General features: G+C 49.0%; 1 protein-coding gene across 2 annotated transcripts in view; it reads right to left on the reverse strand.

Moving 5' to 3' along the window:
• The window catches only part of LOC309657401 (uncharacterized protein), a 239571-nt gene extending 225114 nt beyond the window's left edge, over positions 1–14457 (reverse strand). For both annotated transcript variants that reach the window (XR_014261784.1, XR_014261785.1), the window contains exon 1: positions 4073–14457. The gene's annotated coding sequence lies outside the window, so the exon portion shown is untranslated. The remainder of the gene's footprint in view (positions 1–4072) is intronic.
• Positions 14458–14813: the final 356 nt, after the last annotated feature.

Raw genomic sequence — 14813 nt, forward strand, 5'->3', positions numbered from 1 at the left:
AGAGGCAAGGTAGGGTGAGATCCTCCAGGGTTGGCGTAGATTACTTGGGGGTAGCCGCGGTAGGTCCCATCGTAAGATGCCTCAGTTGACAGTAGTCGTCTTTATTTTCTAACCGGATGGACATTTAACCATTTTCACACTATGGCAGAACACACGGCTCTACCGGTTGTGCAGCTCAGTCATGACCCAAGTTCCACGTCCATTGAGCAGTTCCATCACGTTTGAGAAATACCTCCCAGCACTGTCCCCTTGTTCAGTGAACTTCTCCTGAGTGCTCGCTGAGCATGGAACCAGAGGAGCTCCCAGCCCAGTGGGGGCAGGCAGAGCCCTTTCCGCTGGAAATGGGACACTCTCAGGCTGTGCCGCCTCCAGCCCTCTGGCGCTGCTCCCCATCATGGCCATGACCCCCGCTCAGGCCAACCTGAGGAAGATCTGTGAGACCTCAGCACAGTCAGGAGACCATGGGCTCTGACCCTGAGTCAGCCATGCAAGCAGCTTCACCTCTCTAGGCTTCAGGCATCCCATGTGTAGGATGGGGATACAAGGAGCTGCCCTGGATAGCTCCAAGAGCGAGTAAGAGGAGGACCTAACAAAAGCGATCCCCTTATTACGATTGTTCAGTTCCTCCTACAAAGGAAGGAGGGGGAGCAAGGGGCAAAGGTCCCTTCCTTAGGAAGGCTTCTCAAATCTGTCATCACGTCAATCCAAAGCTGCTCTACGGAGATTTCCCAGCTGGGCCACCACCGCCTCCTCTCACCAGAGCTGTGCCACAGCCCGAGCTGAGAGCAAGTCACCCCTCCCACCCCAGCAGGAGGCAGGAGAATGACACAACTCAACACCCTGATTAGTCCTGCTCAATTTCTATGCGAGCAGAGTTGGGGCAAAGAGGCAGGTCTCTGCTGTGACTCACCTGCAAACAAGGTCACTATCCGCAAGACCAGGGCTGGTCTGACCTGGAGGTGACCCTGAGGGTTTGAAGGCAGGCCCTCTCTCCACCTGAAAAATCTCTCTCCCAACATTTTTCATAGCTCCAGTTCTCACCATTAGAGTGAATTTTTTTGGATGCTGGAGCTCAAGAAGTCCCATTTAATAACTGTTCATTGTTTTAGTACATGTGCTGGTCATTGTTTTAAACACTCTACATGGATTAACTAATTTAATCCGTATTACAAACCTGTGAGTTAGTATGACCATTTTACAGATGAGGAAAGGACACTTAGAGAGATTAAGAAACATGCCCAAGATCACAATAGCTAGCAAGTGGCAGATGCAAGAATGAACCCAGGCAGCCTGATTTTAGAGCCCATTACATTCATCTTCACACCACCTAGAGGGGACCTTGCTTGGGAAAGTGGCTTATAAAGCATTTTTCAAAGAACCCTAGAGTTGCACGGTGTTACCTGGGGAGCCACCAAAGCAAGTAGAAGGATAAGGTGCTTGTCCCCTCCCCCATTTTAATCAATGCAGCTTCCTTAAGCAGAATCTCAATTTTAAAGAGACAGTCTAATTTCACTTGTAAAACGGATCACACCACCAAAAACAGTTCTAAAATTTTCTTCTTTAGGGAATTCCCAGGTTATACTTTAGGGAGCTTCATTCCCATGGGGCCCTCTGATCTAGGGGAGGAGATACAAGGGAAGAGGTCAAGAGGAACTTGGAAACTTCAGAATCCGGCCGAGAACCATCTAACTTGGAGTCTTAGAAACCAAGGGTCCCTTCTTCCTCCCTAACCATCTTGGGCCCAGAAAACACATGGTCACAGGTCCAGAAATGTAAATGGTACCAGCAAATGGGTCAGGGTACACAACCACACACATTCACACACATTCTGTCTGTCTATCTCTCTCTCTCCCTCTCTCTCCGCCCCTCCCCCGGACTCTCTCTCTCCCCTGCCCCTCCCTCCCCCTCTCCCTCCCCCACACACTCCATTTTAGCCTGTCCTCAGCAATGGAGCCAGATGCATGAACTCTGAGAGGTCTTTGGTGTCTGGTCAGCCACACCCTCACAGCGTCCATCCTGGGGCCTCCACCTGGGAGCCGTGAGCCAGGCTCTGACTCAGTGACTGTGTGGCCTGTGGCTCTCCACCTGTCCTCTGTGCTGCAGGGGCCCCATCTGTAAAGGAAGTGTTTGCAGTGCGCTGGAGCTGTCCTGCAGGCCCCAGCCCGCTCCGCCTCAGGAAGGGGCTCAGGTATGTGTGCCCTCTCCCCACTGACCAGCAAGCTCCTGAGGAGCAGGGGCCACTCTCTGACGCCCTGGGGAGGAGCATGCGGCCTCGAGGGCAACATCCGCTGGGCCAATGTGTGCGGCGGGGCTACAGACAGCCTCCCGCAGCAGCTGATCTGGGAGCAGGGGCCCACACGGGGCTTAGCACCAGGTGAGCTGGGGCAGTGAAGCGCAGCAGGTGGACAACGTCCTCAGTCTCTGCTTTCTGGCCATCCGTGTGGACAGCTGTTTCTGCCTCCCTACAGGACCCTCAACTGACAATGAGCCTGGGTAGACACAGCACCATGGCTGTGATGGGGCCGAATCTCTTCTCCCTTCCTGGGGATAGGGATGATCATGAAGACAAGGAAGGGCTGAGAGGGGTCTAGGGAGAGGGAGTCCAGACCGCCTCTCCCTTCTCAGCCCACTGCTGGGAGCACAGAGAATCCGGGAGCACTGAGAACAAAATCCCGGGAGACTTTCCACTGTTCCCAACTGGGCCCCATCCCCCTTCTCTCTCCTGCTCTTCCTATTCCCCCAGCGAGCCTCCACAAACCACTCAGCCACGACCTCTTGAAGAAGAGCCAAGTTCCTTCTTACTTTCCCACCTCAAACCACGCACCCCAGGAAGGAGGCATCCAAACCCAGGAAAGCAGGCAACGTCTGTGGCCAGTGATTGAGCAGGAAGAAGACGTGGGAGCAGCTTGCCCAGTGGCCACAACACAGTGTTCCCAAGATGCCTCCAGTGCCACGTGACCCTTCACCTCCTGCGGGGCTGAGGGTCTCCCTCCCTGTACCCCGGGTCCCCACTGATGAGCGCGAGTGTGGTCTGAAGGGCGTTTGTGCAGTGGCAGCTGGAACGCACAAGATCCGGAGCGTGGTCTGGTTTGAAATCAAGGAGTGCTGGTTGGAAGAGCTACACCCCATGGAAGGTGAGCCCTCCTACACCAACTACTCTCCAGCCTGCCCAGCAGAGAACTTCAGTCTCACCTGACCGAAGCTGTCGCAGCAGGCAGCTCAGGGGGACTGAGGGGCGTGGTCGGACCCCCCGCCCCGAAAGTGAAGCAGCGGCAGCCAGGGAGTAGAAGGGGCCAAGAGGTCTGTGACGCCGAGCCTTGCTGTCCCCAGAGAGTCAGCTTTGCCCCCGTCTCCCTCAACACCTGCAGCACCCTCAAAGCAAGCCCACGTTCCCCCTCACATGATGCCCAGGTAAAGATGCTCAGGACACACCCCTCCTGTCCGCATGAAGGAGCCCCCCGGCTCAGCCTGCTCTGCCTCCTAGTAACAACGGTTCAAACCAGGCCCCCAGCCCCACCCCCACCACCGCCCAAATGAGTACCTTTCTCCAACCCCACACTGGCAATTACTCCCAATTACACGCTGTGACAAGGCGCTGGGACCTTAGCACTTAACTTGGGTCCTGCGTTATGCAATGCTTTTAATCCTCTTACTTAAGGTGGAAAACCGATATGACGCTCTGAGTTCACGTGAATGACTGGAAAAATAATTCTAAGAAATAAAAACATTGCCATCAATATCACCTTACTGGCTCCCTGAAAGGATTAAAAGGATGCATAGTTTGAATTTTCAAATGCCCTCTGCTGAACTCTCCTTGCAAAGGCTCCCTAGGGGGAGAGGGACCGTGCAGGGATTCCCTGGACAGGAGAGTGGTTCCCCTGTGGCTTTGGTGTGAGCTCTATCAGCTAGAATCCGAGGGCCCTCCTCCCTGTGCCCTCAGCCACAGCCAGGACTCTCTGAGCGCCCACATCCCCTAGAGCACCCAGGGTGCAAAGGCTGGTGCTCCCCCATTCATAAAAAGCCACCCAGAGCCAAAGCCCCATCCCTCCCTCATCCCTAAGGCAGGTCCTACCTTACAAGACTAAGATCCTCAACTGCCCTGTCTTCCGTAATGTCCAGACTTTCTGGAGACGCTCGCAGCACCCACAGGCCACAGAGAACCTCCACAAGAAGGATAGACATTTCTGGGGCTGCTCAGGTCCTGATAAGGTAGGGAGGCCCTCACGGCCCCCATCAGAAGGTCCTAGCACACAACAGGCTCCCCGCTTTCTCCATGATGAGCTGCCAGGCTGCCACACTGCACTGAGTTTACCTATAGCCACTGAACACTCCAATTACCAACCAGCACTAGGTGGGCAGGTGGGCAAGCAACAGGGCCTGCCCTCTGGTATCCACACCCCAGCCCAAGGCCTGGCCTTTGGATGGGAGGGAGCAGCCTGACACCAGCAGGTACAATTACAGTGGCTGGGTCCATTAAACTTTGGGAATAAAGAGCTGGCCAGGTAATTACCCCTAATCCCCTTCGAGCCTTTGTCTGCGAGCAGCACTGCCGTAAGCCTAATGGTGTGAGATAAGTGGCCAGACACCCCGGCCCTCCCCAGAGCTGCCTCAGGCGGGTCTAGAGTGCGGGCACTCAGTCAGCTCAAGCCCACCAGTATGCCATTCCTAAGAGTCTCCTTTGACAGGACCCTCCACGAAGAGGTAGTCCCCAAGGCCCCCCCAGGACGATGAGGTCCTTGGGGCTACAAGATGGTGGCAGCGTGGCAGTGGAGGAGGAGGAGGAGGATTCCAGGTCCTGGAGGGACCTGGTGTTTGGCCAGGAGGTTTGAGCGAGGAGATTCATGCCACATGGACCCCACAACCATTTCCATAACCATATTCTGGTCATGTTCAGACATAATTCCTGCCCTCCAGGAGCCATGCACAGGATGGAGATTGTGGTACAAAGCAACTCACCAATAGAATGGCTGGCCCTCAACACTGATGCATGAATGACCTGTCTGCTACAAAGGACTAAGAGGCTTCCACAGGTGTCGGCCAGCCCCTCCGCTCTTTATAACAACCCTAAGAAGTAGAGGGGGCTCCTAGGACCCTGGATATATATAGCATGCCCTTCATCCTCTGGATCCCATGGCCCCATTCAGCATTTGCATCCTGAGCGGCAGGGGTCACAAACTCAGGAGCCCCCAGGCTGTACCTCAACAGGAGAAGACAGGTCCTACCTGCGCTCTCTCTTATTTTTCTGAAAAGACAGTCCTCCCAGCCCTCTCTCTTTCTCTCTAAACAGAGACAGGGGTCCTTGCTCATTTAAAAAGCGAAGCTCCTGGTAACTACTGCCACATATTCCTGTTTCTCTAGAGAAGTCTGAAATCCAAATTTTTAGGTAAAAGCCCTCAATTTTCAAATATCAGCAACTAATGCCAACAATTTAAAACACTGGATGAACCAAGCAAATGCGTCCGTTTGCAAGCTCTGCTGTCCTGGATTTGTCTGTTCGGGGGCCCCTCTATCCCACCTCAAATGAAGCTCCTTGAGAACAAGAACCACATCACGTTCTCTGGAGACCCAGCAGCCAGCACAGAGGCTGGCACACAATCAGCGCTCATTAAATGCTGGGTAAAGGAGTCAGTGACTTAATGGTGAAGAAGCCGAGGGCAGAAAGGTTAAGTCACCTGTACAAGGTGACCCAGCTGGCGAGGACCAAGCAAAGATGAGCAGCCAGGCTCAGGCTCCTGGCTAAGTTCCTGCCACAGCTCACGTTGCTGTCCTTAGCCCCACTCTACAACATTCACAAAAATAGCCCATCCTGGATTTCACAGGGCTTATTATCCACCAGTGGAATTTAAATTCCAGTGTTTCAAGTTAAATTTTGCAAAGCATTCCACAACCATGGACCCAGAAGATCATAGACAGCTGGGCTGCAGACCCCTTCCAAGCTTGACATAGTCCATGAGTTGGGTGCAAAGGCCTCAGCAACCCCACAATGCAGGAAGAATGGGCCCACATGAGGAGGAAGGAGACCCCCCTGAATCTATGAGACCCTCTTCTTGTCCAGTCTTCTGGAACCACTAGTAGGAAATGTACATGGAGCCTTTAGGCAACGGCATCCTGACCTGGAGCTCCAGCCGCCAGAGGCTGAATACTCAGCTCCTCACGGCTACCAGACCGTGAGGCCAAAGCACAGGAGCTAAACTTCCAGTTCAACATAGCAGCTCGAAGACTGCCTGCATTAGTTACTGTGGGCATAACAACATCACAAAGCTACAAAAAAGGTGTCCACCGGGACTGCAATTTCATCTCAAGTCTCAAATGGGGAAGGACTGAGCTCTTCCAGTCTTATGCGGTTGCTGGCATAACTCAGTTCCTTGCAGCCTGCTGGACTAGGGGTTTCTTGCTGGCTTGCAGCCAGAGACCACCCTCAGTTCCTAGCTGGTTGTTGGCTGGAGACTGCCCTCAGCTCCCTGCCATGTGGGCTTCCCACATCGCTTCATCAAAGCCAGCTAGGGAGAGAGCCTTCAAGCAAGACTGATGTTACAATCTTATGTAAGATACGGACATGACATCCCATCACCTTTGCCACATTCTGTTAGTTAGAAGGAAGTCACAGGTCCCGACCACACTCAAGGCTGGGGGGATGGAATAAGACATGAGTACCAGGAGGAGGAGATAAATAGGACCATTATATAGTGCGCCACACACTGCCTAACACAAAGCAAAGTATTTTTTTATTGCATCAGTCCAAGAGGACCAAGAGAAAAGAAAAGGAAACAACAGAAGAGCAATGTCAATGCTATTTTGGAAGCCAGCAAATAAATGGATGAGTGATGCGGACGAAGGCTGCAGCATTCCACAGTCTGCTAAGCTAAGGCAATCTAGGCCAGCCTTCAGAAGCAAGCTGCTGCGGACAGAACCTCAGAAATGCAAGCGACTTAGAGGCGATAGGTGCCTCTGAAAGCAAACAGACTGGTTAAAGTCTTTAAAAGCGGCAAACAGATATGCCCTCCTCGATCCTCATCATCCACGTAAACATTTCTCTTCCAAACTTTCAGAACACAGTAGGTCTATCCTCTGAATCCAGGGACACAAAGCAAAACTGAGGAAAGTGGTGAGGTGCCATTCTAAAAATGGGGATTCTATGAAAATTAATGTACTAAATAGCAAAATCCCCCAGTGCCCTTTCTCCTTTTGGCTCCAAGAGTTACATGTATCAGGCTGGAAAATTCCCCCTTGAAACTAACCAGCCCATGAAAAAAACTCCCAAAGATACCACTATTTGAGGGTCTCCATGCCCAGAGTACTTCCAACCAGCATGTTCGTGCCTCATCTTAAATATGAGCCAAGAATCACCAGCATCCACCAAAAAGACAGGACAACCAAAAGGAAACAAAAGTAACCCAGAGAAAAAATACAATATAAACAGCAAAGGAAAACTCCAGAGAAAAATACAATACCCTCAGTGAAAGAAGAGAACATAGAGCACATATAAGGTAAAAATTGAAAGCTGTAAAGACGTACAAAGCAAGAGCTCTAAGAAATTTAAAAAAGGAAAACAAGAGTAAAAAATCCAGTAGATGTTTGTAAGATAAAGTTGAAAACATACAGTTTAGAGCAGCAGCTCTCAAAGTGTGGTCCTCAGATACCTAAGGGTTCCTGCAGCCCTTTCAAGGGGCCCATGAAACCAAAATTATTTTTATAATAATACTCAGCCATTAGTCACCTTTTCCACTGAGTTGACGTTTGATGGTACAAGAGCAATTGTGGGTAAAACTCCTGGGGCCTTAACAGAAATCAAGGGGGTGGCAGCAAACTGTACTAGTAGTCACTATTCTTCACTGCCACACACTCAAAGTAAAAACTTAATGTCAAGAAATATTTTCTCAAAAATTAACAAAGTAAGTCTTTCAATTCAAGGAAAACAACTGGTAATCTTTGTTACTAACAATAAAATTTGAGCTTTCAAGCAAAATTAGAATTTTAGGAAGCTCATCTAATACCATAAGCTTGAGAGCATACTTTTCTGTTGTGATCAGTGACATTTACAAATCGAAATGTTTGATATTGTATAAAGCAATGTGTCAACATTTCAAAAATCTATAATTCAGTGCACCAGTATTTGCCAAATGATCAATGAATAAGGTTACAAAATCAGGCATAGGGAAAATCCACTCCACGTACGAGATAGACCAATGGATTTTAATGTAACAGAGAACAAGAAGTTTACTAATAAGGTTTCAGATTCCACACTGACACTAACCTTTGAGAACTCACCATGGTAGAGTTTTGTTGTAATATCAAAGAATATATCCGCATTTATCCGAAAGGGCAATTAGAAATACTCTTCTCTTTTCCAGTACACATCTGAATGAAACCAGACTTTCCTCATATACTTTCTTCATATACTTCAATCAAAAAACATATCACAACAGATCCAATGAAGAAACAGGTGAGAATATAGCTATTGCTATTAAGCCATATAGTTGAAAGAATAGCAAAAATATGAAACAATGTCACTCTTTTCACTAAATTTTTTGCTTTGAAAAATGTATTTATATTTTCATAAATTATGCTATTTATGTTAACATGTAAATGGTTTATTTATATGAATTAATATTTTTTAATCTCTGTTTTAAGTTCTAATATGGTGAATATCAATAGGTATAATCTACATAAATAAAAGGTCTTTGTGATTCTCAATGATCTTTACAACTGTAAATAGATCCTGAGACTAAAAAAGGAATCTGAGGCCAAAAGATTTGAGAACTACTGCTCTAGAATGTAAAACAATTAAAAAATGGAAATTAGGAGAAAAGGTTAATCAGTGGATCAGTTCAGGAGATTCAACATTTAAAAAAAAAAAAAAAATTCCAGAAAGGAGAAAATGAATGGAGGGTGGAAATTTTTATCAAATAAATCTTATAAGGCAAATCCCTACAGCTAAAGTTTCTAGATTTAAAAGTATCCAGCAAGCGCCCAAAACAATGTATTTTTAAAAATTCATATGAAGTGATGGAAATGCGACATTTCTGGACACTGGTGATAAAGGGATGAGTCTCAAAGCTTCTGGGTGGAGGGAAGGGGAGGAGAAGGAAGGAATGGTGAGAAACGGTCACCTTCTAAGGATGGGGACACAGAATAGCACGTGACTTCTCAGGAGAAATGGGAAGCTAGAAGACAATGCAACACTACCTCCAAGTCTCTAAGGAAAAGCAATTTCAACCTAGAATTTTATATTCAGCCAAACTACTCATCAACTATAAAAGTCAAACAAAGATACTTTCAGACATGCAAAGCCTCCAAGTTTTTGCCTCCCATGTGCCCTTTCTCAGGAAGATACTGGAAGGTATGCTCCTTGAAAGTGAGAGAGTAAATGGAGAAAGAGAAAGGCATGGAACTCGAGACAAGCGATCCAGCAGGAGGCCCTGCATGAGGGTAAAGGGTGAACTCAGATTAGCAGTGGTGCCTACAGAGCCACTATCCAGACTGAAGGAAAAAAACAAAACACAGATTAACTGATGCATTTGAACATATTCAGAAAATACTTAGAGTTTAATCAGAGAATTGGAGGATAAATGGTAATAGAAAACCAAGCAAATGAAAAAGCATGTTGGTTACTATGCACCTAATTTCAAGGAAAACAGAAAGTCTATCAGGAGAAAAGTGATCACAGTACATTACATGGATGTTTACACCACGGTGGGTATTAACACCATCATAACCTGGGTGCTGCCATGTTTCATAAAGACTGGGGAAAGGGAAGTTAATGTGCATCTATTTGATCAGAGGAGAACTGATATAGGAAATCTTAACCCCCATCTTCCATAATTGAAAATCAAAAATAATAACTAAAAAAAAAAATCAAGAAAAAGGTAACATAAGCGCATTATCTAGAAATATGGTAACTACCAAAAGAAACAACCAAAAGAATTAAAAACAGTTACTTCTAGAAAGCAGAAACCAGAGGTAGGGGTCAGTGGGCTGCTTTTCATTATAAGCTTATTACTGCTTGGCTATGAATATGTATTCCTTTGATAAAAATAAAAGTCAAATTAAAAAATTACCCAGGCACCAGACGAGCCAAACTCCCCTCTTCATAGTCTCATTCATAAACATTCCTTGAACTTTTACTTGCCTTTACCCCATAACCACAGTCCAGCCAGTTGTGAGTAGCAAGCATGGCATGATTTGGGGGTACAGGAAATCCAAAGATGTTCCCTCACTCCTGTGGCTGACACTGAAGCCACCCCAATAAGCCCTGTCATGGTCATCACCATTCACTGGACCTTAGTACAGAGCATAACATCACCCAGGAAGCTACACACTCTTATTTATCTCCTTTTTTCCAGGTGAGACTGAAGCTCAAACAGCCTAAGAGGCAGGGCCTACTCCCTAGGGTTAGTAAATTGCCGAGGGGGATGTGAATCTAGGTGCTCAGTTTGTCTCTCAAACCCATGCTGTACTTCCAAGCTAACCTTCGCCTCTCGCTGGTGAGGCTTCCGCATCGCCCCCCCCCAAACCTCAAGAGGGTCACCTGCTCCCCTCAGGACAGTTTTACAGGTCGGCCTATCACCCCTGATACGCTCAATAATTTGCACATGTTTGGAGAAAGTGGCGATATCACTATGAAAGGAGAGGTGGCAGGACAGGCATTATCACACCTCATCTGATAGAGGAGGAAACTGAGACCAGGGAGAAGAAGGGGCCGTCCCGAAGTCACGATAGGAGCCCAGGTGGCCTGACTCACCTTCTGGTACCCCTTCAGCTATACTGCCAGTAGGCCCCTTCCTTGTCCTCATTCAAGCTTTGGAGTTGGCCTATTTGTAAGGAGGAAGAACTATTCATGGGTTTCCTCAGTCCAGCTTTGGGTTTACTCTTCAGTGAAAATGGTCGCAAGTGGATGCAAAACAGACACAATGACACCTGGTGTGTTCTCAAGAGAAGAGGTCAAAACACAGTGGGGCTTGGCTGGAGGGGTGGGGGTGACAGGGCTGAGGTCCAGGTGCCAAGACATTCAGGTCTGGGTGTCTGCTGGGAAGCCCAAGAGGATAGAGACACACCTGGATGTCAAAGTGACCCACAGCCTTTAAGGAAAACACTTGGCTTCCCAGAGGGGTCCAGAGCTGTTACTGGGGACCAAAATGGAGCCAAGGGCATGGGGAGGGCATAGAGGATGATCAGCGTCCCCACGGCAATTACTACATCATCTCTCCTCCAGCTCCCAACAGGGCAGCCCAGCTGGGCACAAGGAAGTGTTCTACCCCCGGCATTTGTTAGATTGAACTGTGCTGGCAACATCCTGCCCGAGTCTTTCCTGATACTGATGACAGGTCACACACAGGGCTGGGCTGGACACTGGTGAATCCCTGCTGAAAGAATCTGTAAACCCACAAAGCCAGTCGCTGCTCTGTGTGGCAGCAAGCTGGCACCACCCACAATATAGGAGGTTCTGGCCTCTTTCTAAAAACAAGGAAATAGTTCCATGGATACCCACGAGTCTTCTTTCATTCCATCAAAAGGCATACATGTTAAGTTCTCAGACCCGAGGAAGTCCTATAAAGAATCCATCATCTCCCACCAAAGCCCATACCCTTCTCTCTCTAGACCAGTGCTCCTCAAAGTGTGGCCCCCCAGTTAACAGCAGCAGCAGCACAGGGGCACTTGTTAAAAATGCCAATTTCTAGGACCCACCCCAGACCTAATGAATCAAACTCTAAAGGTCGGTGGGACCCAGAAATCTCTTGTATCAAGCTATACAGGTGATTCTGACACAAGCTAGTTTGAGAACCACTGCTTGGGATAAAATCTCCCCAATTAAAATCCCTATACAAAGCAGGCTTCTTCCCCTGAATGAGAAAAAGATAGCTGATGTCATCGATCACTCACGATTAACATCCAACTCCTCCAAAATCATTTATTCAGCATCTGTTCTACATATATCTAAGATACCTTCACAGATATGTAAGTGTATATAATTATAGAAGAAAAGGGGGAAATATATCTCATATAACTTATTACAATTATGTGTGTGTGTGCTTATGTTTGTGTGTTTTTCCCACCTTCTCCCTAAGATCCTCCAACTTGCTGAGCATGGGACTCAGCTTTCCCTGGATTTTGCCCTCAGGGTTGTTCAGACCCCTCTGGGTGAGCCGGGAGCTAAGCCAGCCACCATCGGCTGAGAGTTCACACCCAGCCCAGCCTCCGGGACTTACGGTCCAAGACTTGTCTGAAAACTCCTAAGGACACGCAGTCCTTCCTTCCTGCACATTTCTTGCTTCCTTCCTTGCCCTCTTCCTGCTCGAGAGTCATATCACATACGTTATGAAATGTACACATTTCAGCACATTTCTCCTGCCTCCCTATCATCCAGCGCCGCTAATTGGGCCTCCACATCTGGCTCCTCCCTCTCCTTTTCCCTGACTAACCTCGCCCCGTCACCTTTCAGAGAGGCTGAGGCTCAGGGCGGCTCACTGTCCAGGGTGCAGCACTGTGTTTCCCTGTTCCCACGTCGCATATGAATCAGGGCCCATGGGAATTTAAGGACAAGTCAGCCCAGCCTGTGTATTCCAGCGGGGTCCCCCTAGGAGCATGCCACAGGCAAGCCCAGCTGGAGACCCGGGCCTGCAACATGGACCCCTCTGAAAGCCTCATGAAAGCATTCCAGGATGTAATAAACCCGTCAAGCCCTGGCTAATTTATATCTAAGTGGATGATTTCCCATTTTTCAGAATGTAAATGTTTAGATTGCAGCATTCCCCTGCCTCGGCATCCGGGGTCCTGGCACGTAAGTGGTGAAATCAGCCCGCTTTTCCACAGGGATCCTTAGATGGAAGAGCTACAATGCCAGCATCCTCCAACTGGGAAGAGCTTCCTGCTCTCAATCCGCACGTGTGCAAACCCCACGCCAGAGGCAGTACACCAGCGTTTGCTTAGTGTTGAGAAGTCTCACTCTCGCTTTTACAGGGAATGGGAGGAGAAACGGAGTTTTCAAAGGCAGGACCTCAAAGCTGAGAGAGCAACTCAGATTAGCTAGGTATTCCAAGACAGTGTTCCTTTTATACTTCTTTCCAAAATGTTCTTCGTTTGCTGTAGCCTCAAATACATTTTATTGCATCTTTTCATTGTATAAACAGGCAAGAGAAGTAGATTAGTGGGAATAAATATAACACAACAATCCAAGGAAACGGTCCAGTTTGGCCGACCGAGCCCCAAGCAGCCCACTGCCCGCTCTGTCCAGGGCTGCATGCACTAACCCATGAGACCCTGCCAGCCAAAACTCTGGGTGGTCCATCATCAAGGGCAGTCCCCAGCAAAGAGAAGCCCCATAAAGAAAGCCATGAGCCTAGGGAACCACTAATGTCTCTTTGGGTTGTAGACACAGAACCACCAGCTCCCCAAGACCAAGGGAACTCCAGGCAAGAGGCCCCATGATACACTACTGGCATCCAAGGACTTTCACGAGTTCAACCAAACACACCCATCATCCTGGCGCGTTCCATAAAAGGGCATCAAGTAAGTGTGAGCCCTACCAGCCACCAGCAGTTTCCTCACTGGCAAAGTGAAGCTGAGAATGTCTGACCCTCCCCACCTGCCAAGACTGACGTGAGAAGTCCTGAAATGCTGCAGGGGAAGGCTTGAGAGTCCTCGAAGGAAGGCTGCTTCACCTATCCAAGAAGGCAGCATAATGCTGCACCTCAGAGCACTGGCTCTGACGTGAGTCACACTGTCCAGTTTCAGTCCACCAGCTCCTGGCTGTGTGTCCTTGGGGAAGTCACTTCACCTCTCTGAGCCTCAGCTTCTTTTCCAGTAAGATGGAGATGATATAGTATCAATCTCCTAGGCTGTTACTGATCATTAACACGGATTGAGTATTTACTAGCCTAAGCCAAAGGGCAGCCAGGTGAGATCACCTGACAGTGGATTGTGGACCTGGATGAATGGGCCACTCCCTTGAGTGCACACTGGCTGGATGGTGGCAGACGGTACTCAGGCAGCATTTGTGAAAATGAGTCCCAACAGGAGAGACCTGCAGAGAATGGCTGGGTGGAATGCTGCCACGAGCCAGACCTGCTCCCTGGCACAAATGGGCTCTGACCCACCCGAAGGGCCAGACTCCTCCATGGCTCTCAGCTCGAGCCAACACCACCCCCTCGGAGCAGCAGGGATGGTTGGTATAATCATCACTAGGGCCTGCACCTATCCTCAGGACCCACGGGCGAAAGGAGTCAAGTCCATGTGGGGCCCCCCTTCGCAGTCACAGTGCCTGAGCTTTGCCAAGTCACCCGAGGACAAGGTTTTCAGGGAAATGCTCAAAAGTGAGCCCAAGTTCCATCCCAGCTTTGCCCCAGGTCTGAAGCTCAGGGGCAGCGCACAGCTCCACGTCACCTCTGCACCTCTCCAAATCCAACATCCCCTTCAGCCCTGGAGGCTGACCAGGGCACCAAGGGGCCTCCTCCTGTATCAGGGATCTGCAAACCCAGCCTTGTCCAGCTTCCTGCTCAGCCCCATTTCCCTTCCTGGTCCGGGCTATGGGGACCAAGCTGTGAGCATTAGCAAGGACCCCCACTCCCAGCCCAATCATTTGCAGACAGCCCGTGCTTCCCCCCTTGGCTTGCCGTGTGACTGCCCCAACACTTCCTGGCCAATCCTGGCCATGCAGCAAAAGCTTTCCCTGGTCCACCATTGGGCAGCCTGGCTAGAGGTTTTATTCCGTTAATTTTCATCCTGAGAATTGGAAGCAGCTCTCCTTGGTGCTCCTGTAGGATTTAATGAGCTACCCAACATCACATTTCCCACTCAGGCAGCTTAAACCTGCATTT

The sequence above is a fragment of the Balaenoptera physalus genome (genome assembly GCF_965194825.1).
Source record: "Balaenoptera physalus genome assembly, chromosome: 3".
Classification (NCBI taxonomy): Eukaryota; Metazoa; Chordata; class Mammalia; order Artiodactyla; family Balaenopteridae; genus Balaenoptera; species Balaenoptera physalus.